Genomic DNA, 7416 nt, shown 5'->3' with positions numbered 1-7416 from the left:
GGAAGAAGGGTACAATTACCGACAAGTCGGGGATCGTATAGACGTTAGTTCATCTGTCGTATCTCGCGCATACAATCGGTATTTGGAAACCGGTGGTTATCAACAACGAGTTGGCCAAGGTCGTCGTCGCGCAACAAATCCTCGTGATGACCAAGCGATCGTTCGGCGCGTTCGTCAAGAACCTTTCGTTCCTGCGAACGTTGTCGCCCGAAATTTTCCGAAACGTCGACAACAACAACAACAATAGCAACAACAACGCCGACGACGACAACAACAACCGCGGAGCATTTCAGTTCAAACGGTTCGAAATCGTCTCCGTGAGACTGGAGTGCGATCAAGAAGTGCCGCCCGAGTACCGATGTTATCACCCATACATCGCCAAAACCGTCTGGCTTACGCTCGTCAACATGTTCATTGGACCGTAAGGCAATGGAACAATGTTTTATTTTCTGATGAGTGTCGGGTATGCCTGTTTAGAAATGACCGAAGACCCCGAGTTTGGCGCCGTCAGGTAGAGCGTTTTTCACGTAACTTCACTCGACCGGTAGCTGCTTACAACGGAGGGTCGGTGATGGTTTGGGGAGGAGTTTTGAGATTTTCACGAACTCCTTTGGTAATCGTCCACGAAAATCTAAACGCTACGCGTTACATTAATCAGATCTTACGACCTGTTGTCTTGCCTCTACGGCAGCAAACTAGAGGTTTTATTTTTATGCAAGACAATGCCCGGCCTCACATAGCAAACGTCACCCGTCGGTTTTTCCAAAGACACGACATAACGTTGTTAAGGCATCCAGCGGTAAGCCCTGGATAATAATAACTTCGTCTAAAACGCTATTTTTTAAACAAAAAAAAAAAGCAACACTTCCCACATACAAATGTGTAGAATATTTTTCTGAGTATTTCAAAAAAAATCGAAAATTTGACCATTTTGTCGATAAGTGTCCAAAAAACCAGCCGGACTCGACTATTACTTTGTAACGGGTAATTTTTGGTGGGTTTATTCTTTTGAACGAATAAACGCTGAACACCTATGAACGATTACTGCGACACAAAACACCCCCTCGCTCGAATCTGAAGCTCGCCGGAGTCCAGGGTAAAAAAGGGGGGTTGAACAACAAAACACAATCCAAAATAAAGCCAAACGAAACCAGTTAATTAATTAAATAATAACTACGTCTAAATAACTCAAAATACCAACCAGGTTATGATACAGAAACAAAATAAATCATTTATTTATCAAGATCATCTCAAACGGTTAAAGAAAACAAGATTACATAAAAATATAACAAAACTCGTAGTACAATCTTTGGTTATCAAAACTCAACGACTAATGACAATAATACAAAAACTGAACTCATGACGTCGGTAAATGCGCGCGATCAAAACTGGTCTGTACAAGACAACTTTTCACTCATTCTTGCTCCCGTGAGCGTCCAAATCGCGAACTACGTTTCCAAAAGCTGGTTTCCCACTCCCCAGGAGACTAGTCGTCACCCCTGGGCCTAAATCTCTACCCTGAGAGCGAATGGAGAATGTCCTCTTCACCCCCACCTGCACGGCGTGTGATTACCTACTGGGTTTTTGACAGAGGGTCAAAAATCCAGGGAGTCAAGTCTTGCTTAGAGTATAAAGGTACTTACCCGTGTTCAAGACGAACCGAGGTAATGTCCCTTCTTGTTGTTAATGATGGAAGAATATTCACCTCAATAACACTCTGTCACAAGACTCGCCTTTTCGTGCCAAATTTTCGGGCCTTATTATTTTTCCAACCATTCTCTTCTAACGAAACGGAATAATCGTTTTTGCCATCTATCTATTGTTTGTAAACTACTTATTTAATTGGCAATTCCCTCATTATCTATCCCTTCGCTGTGTCAAATTCTCAGTTTCGAAATTCGATTTGACTATTTTAATCGGTCTTCCTTCATTCTCTGATCATTCCTTGCTTTTCCATACTAAATATCGCCCGGGACTTAGAATATTTTCGCTCGTTTAAATTATTACAAGTTTTCTTCAATCTAATCAATCTTAAAATTATTAACAAAACGCCGTGACAATTTTTGTGGACCATAAGCTTCGACTTATAATAAAGGAAAATATTTTTCGCATCAGTCCTGGCAAAAATTGTAAATCAAAATAACAAAATATCACAAAATTAAAATAATAATACTGAACTCGTAACTAAACAATTTAAATCAAGGAAAACGGACTATTTACAATGTATATCAATAAATTTTAAGAAATTACGCCCGTCGAAGTATCAGGCAAACATGAGTAACGAAGAGTAGGTAGCTGTCGTTGTTTTCCTCCTTGTCCCTTCTTCCGCGCCCTACTCCTCAGCTGTCCTGCACTGATCATCTGCCCTCTCTCTCTGACTCAGTCCCATTTCCCTACTCTCGGTCACAACTTTACAAAAGAGTATAACCAGTGACATCTTTCTATATAGATCTATAAATAATGATGAAAATGAATTTTTAACGAAGTTAAGAATAGTCATGTGTGGCCATCTATTTCAATAACTGAAACCAAAAACTGCCTGTGTTATTATTTATGATAATGATTCTATTGATAATTTTACCATATTTATTTTTGTCCAGTACTTTTGAAACTTTCTCAACATAAATTTGCAATGTTTTGTGTTTAATTTGTATTTTACAATAGAAACTACCTGATCAATAATTTTTTTTTTTGCAAAAAATGTTGTGTAGCAAAAATAAATGGTAATATGGTGTAGAACTCTATGAGCCAAGGTTATGCAGTTTTTTACAACACTTTTATAATTTTTTCTATTTTTTTTATTAAAATTTTTTATTGATTAGATGTTGAATAACATTCTAAAACCTTCACAAGATAGAAAAAATATTTTGTTGAGTGTAAGTGCCGAAATTCGCTGGACGAAAATTTGGTTGCGCGGTCGGTAACAAAATATCTTCTTAAATTCCTAAAAAATCAAATTGTGAAAGTGTAAGTTTTAATTTTAATAAAAATAAATCTGAATAAAAGTGAAATCAGTTTTCAACAAGTTCATTTCACAAAATAAGAAGCCCGTGATATAAGCAGCCCAATTCCATCCTAATCCATCCGCTGCAAGGACCAATCACAGGGCCCAAGTCAGGAAAAGGCGCTAATAGCAGCCCCAGAATCACGGATCCAGTAACAACTAAAATTCCTGCAGAGAGTAAGTACATCTATTCTCATAAAAATCCGTAAGTCTCAAACGAAGGCGTGGTAAGTTCGTATCTCGAAAACGTCCCACATAAATAATTAAAACAACGGAATTAAAACCTCCGTTGCGTATTCTTTAAACTGTTAGTCCAAACCTCCACCGTTTACGCTACCGCTCTAAAAACGCCCTTGGACATAACAATAGGCTTTTTCAAAACAATCATTTCGTACTTATTTTGAAGCAATGGCTTCGTGGAACCTACCATCTTTTAAAATAACTCTGACATTGGTAGTAATTGAAATTATGTGAAGATTATCAATTTTATCGACATAATCTATATTTAAAAATCATAAATGGTAGTAGTTAATGATATATTTCCTTTAATATAGTATTTTCTTAATTTTTAAAGACTATTTTTTACACTTAATGATCAAAGAAGAAATAATTAACAATGATTTTTCATTTTGAATGCTCACCCTGTTTAAAAAAAAAACTTAAGAAGACTTGAAAAGATTAGAAATGACTAAAAGAGATTAAAAAAAATTTTAATTGATAAATATATAGATATACACTTTACATCAGTTGAATCTTTTTTCCCTTAATTGGGTTATAAAATTTAATACAGAAAAACATTTTAAGAACAAGAATGTGTTCAAAATGATTGAAAATAAAAATTTTTACGTACTTTCTATCATCATTTTTGTTAATAAGTAATGAATCATTTTTTATTTCCCAATTACTTGATTTCTAATTTCATGTGACCAATTTAGTAGTTTAAATGCCATGTCAGCATTAATGATCACTGTCTGGATACTTAAGTTATCACGTTCCATATGGATGTATAAATAAAAGCTTAATAGTATATATATATATATATATATATATATATATATATATATATATATATATATATATATATATATATATATATATATATATATATATTTATAAGTTTATATGTAAATAATTTTTTTATTTTTTTAATCTAAATTTTTAGTTTTTTAGTATTGAATTTTATTTATCTAATAATTAAATTTTTTTTCCTATAATGAATTTATTTTATATTATAAATAATATTTATATTTTTTTTTATTTAAACGATTATTTTGTTTTCATCTGTCAATTAATAACTTGAAGTTATTGGATAGAAAAAGATTTTGTTTCATAATGTGAAGTTGATTATAGAACAAATATTAATCTATGCTGATATATTTTTTATTATGTCAAAGTTATATTTTCAATTCACATAAGTGAGTGAGATAAATTAATATTACTTAATTGAAATATATTTCCAAGTGATTTTAAGTTAAGTATATCTTCATTAATATTTTTATTTCTGTGATAATGGTGAGTTTTTATTTCACTACTTTTTTTCGGCAAATTCTAAAATCTCTGAATGAATAATCATAGAGTCCAATATTATCTTAAAAGACATCCCTATTCCTGGGGATGGTGCATGCCTTTTTTCTTCTTTATCTTATTTATTATATGGAACAATATTGAAAAGTATTCTAATTAGAAAACAAATTGTCAATTATGAGTTTGATAATTGGCAAAAATTCCAATGTATTACTCAACAAGTATCAGGTAAACCTTACGATACTAAACATTTGTACCGTGATGACATGTTAAAACCTAACACGCAAGGATCTCTCTGTGAAATTAATGCAGCATCAGAGTTATATCCTTATGAATTTCAAGTATATCAAGATGAACGTCAAATTGCTACTTTTGGGAAACCACTATAAGGAGTTAAGCGACTTAACTTCTCCGGGAACTACAATAATGGTCACTTTAATGCTTTGATTCCATTAATTGAATCAATAAGCAGTGATACTATTAACTTAAACAATTCTTATAATGAACATGAATTATCCTATGATCAACAGAGTTCAGATGAGTCTATTTCTTCTATTCAAACACCACCTCAACCAAAGCGTGGGAATAAACGCAGGAAACGGTTTTCAGGTGCAATTAGAGTTGAAAAAATTAGAAAAGCTTCTTCAAAATATGCGAAAATCATATAGAAGTACACAAAATATCTGCTAAATTATACCAACAAAAACACCCTGAAGTTAATCTAGAAGCTGTTAAAAAATATCGTCAAAGTAATCCTATCGTTACGAAAAAGGCTGCTCAAAATTATAAACTTAAAAACCCTAATTGTAATCGAAAATCTGAATTAAAATATCACCAAAAACGATTGAAAACCAAATTATTTCCATGGAAGTAGGTGATCTGGGGGTTCCGAACTCAGTCGGTAAAACAGACCGGGGTTCATGTCCCTGCTAAATCTGTTTTTACCGAGGTTCGTGTCCATGCTGAAATCTACCCTACCAACAGTCGGTGTCTTTCCGGTCGTAGATATGACCGAGGTTGTCTTACCGACTGGGCAGGGGGCTGTACGGGGGATATGGTTGAGGTTATGTTTGCTCAGGTGGTGCTGGTGGTATATTCTATGATTCTGCTACCCGCCATTTTGGATCCACTTCTGAATCCACCATTTTGAATCCACTTTAGAATCCACCATTTTGAATCCACTTTTCACTCGCAATTTTGGATCCACTTGTTGACCCGCCATTTTGGATCAGCTATACGCCATTTTGTTATCAAAAATGGTACTGTATACTTTACATTGATAGCCACCTATGTTGAGTATACAGTACCATTCAAATTTATGTATTTTGCTCTCTTATATATTGAAACTGAATGTATCATAACCGCTTGCGAGAAGAGTTTTGGTGTGCGCCATCTGGTGATGACTTAACTGCGCAGTAGATATAGACTCATACAGCTCTAGAACTTTCTAATGCGTAGTAGATGACGTCATTCTGCAGGTTAGAACCTGTTCAAGGTCATGTAACTGTGCAGTAGATGAGTCATACAGCTCTAGAACTTTCTAATGCGTAGTAGATGACGTCATTCTGCAGGTTAGAACCTGTTCAAGTCATGTAACTGCGCAGTAGATGACTCATACAGCTCTAGAACTTTTCTAATGCGTAGTAGATGACGTTATATTGCAGGTTAGAACCTGTTCAAGGTCATGTAACTGCGCAGTAGATGGCTCATAAAATTCTAGAATGTTCTAATACGCAATAAATGACGTCATTAAACCGGTTTAGAAGTAGTAGGGCAAGCAGTAGTGGGGTTAAAATTTCAGCTATAAAAAGGGTTGCTCTCTAGCTGTACTTCACAAAAAAGAAGTACACATCTCCAGTTATATATCTACAGTGATTGAAGTACATGGGTATAGTGAAGTACGCGAGTATAGTGAAGTACGCAAGTATAGTGAAGTACCCGAGTATAGTGAAGTACGCAAGTAAAGTGAAGCTTATAAATCTAGTCACTATAACCTCTAAACAGTGTACATAACCTATTATTAAGTGTACATAACCTATAAACAGTGTATATAACCTATTTTTATGTGCACATAATCTATAAACTGTGAACCTAACCTTTTATTAAGTGTATATACGCAATGGCACAACCTAACCTCATTGAGGTTCTCAAGAACTTGTTGAATACCATTGCAGCTTCATACCGGGATCTTTCAGGAGAAGAGCTCACTAATGAGCTCCGTCAAAGGTGTTCACGGGTGTGTACTGAAACCATTGAGTATTTCAACACAATATTACTCGATCCTGGAACATCAATTCAGGTTAAAAGAAGTGTCCAAGCTCATATCATCCAACTCAATTGGTTCTCAGATCAATTTTCTCGACTTGGAAATCCAGTTGTTGGTGGTGATTTAAGAATCCAAGATCGAGGTATCAAGTGGCAAGATCTTGAGAATGCCTTCACAAACAACATCAGGACAGGCTGTGTAATTAACCAAGCACACACAGATCTACGCACATTTCTTGGAGACTCTAAGTATCTCATCATCGATAAGGTTCAGAGTACGTTGCGAGATCTTGCTGGACTGAAGGTCAACGTTGAGTTATCTTGTATGTTTCGCAATAGTAAAAATGGAGAAGCTGTTGAAGAGAGAAAATCATTCAGCACCAAGAGTCATGAGATTTTACCAGCAACATCTCTTTCAGACTGGTACTCTGAACATGTTCATGATAAGCTTTTGAGGAAATTAGAGGAGTTTCAAGGTAAAAACTCTGGGTGGAGTTTGAGTGAAATCAACAGCTTAATGAGCACCATGTCCAGCTCCACACCAACACAAGTGGGTAACTCTACATATGTTGAAGTACCCAGAGATATCTTCAGGAAATATGCAGTTGTGAACATTAAAAATG

The sequence above is a fragment of the Cotesia typhae genome, unplaced genomic scaffold (assembly GCF_013202065.1).
Source record: "Cotesia typhae breed Kobodo isofemale line unplaced genomic scaffold, CoteBio_Ctyphae contig_59, whole genome shotgun sequence".
In the NCBI taxonomy this organism is placed as follows: domain Eukaryota; kingdom Metazoa; phylum Arthropoda; class Insecta; order Hymenoptera; family Braconidae; genus Cotesia; species Cotesia typhae.
This window is presented reverse-complemented; position numbering follows the sequence as displayed.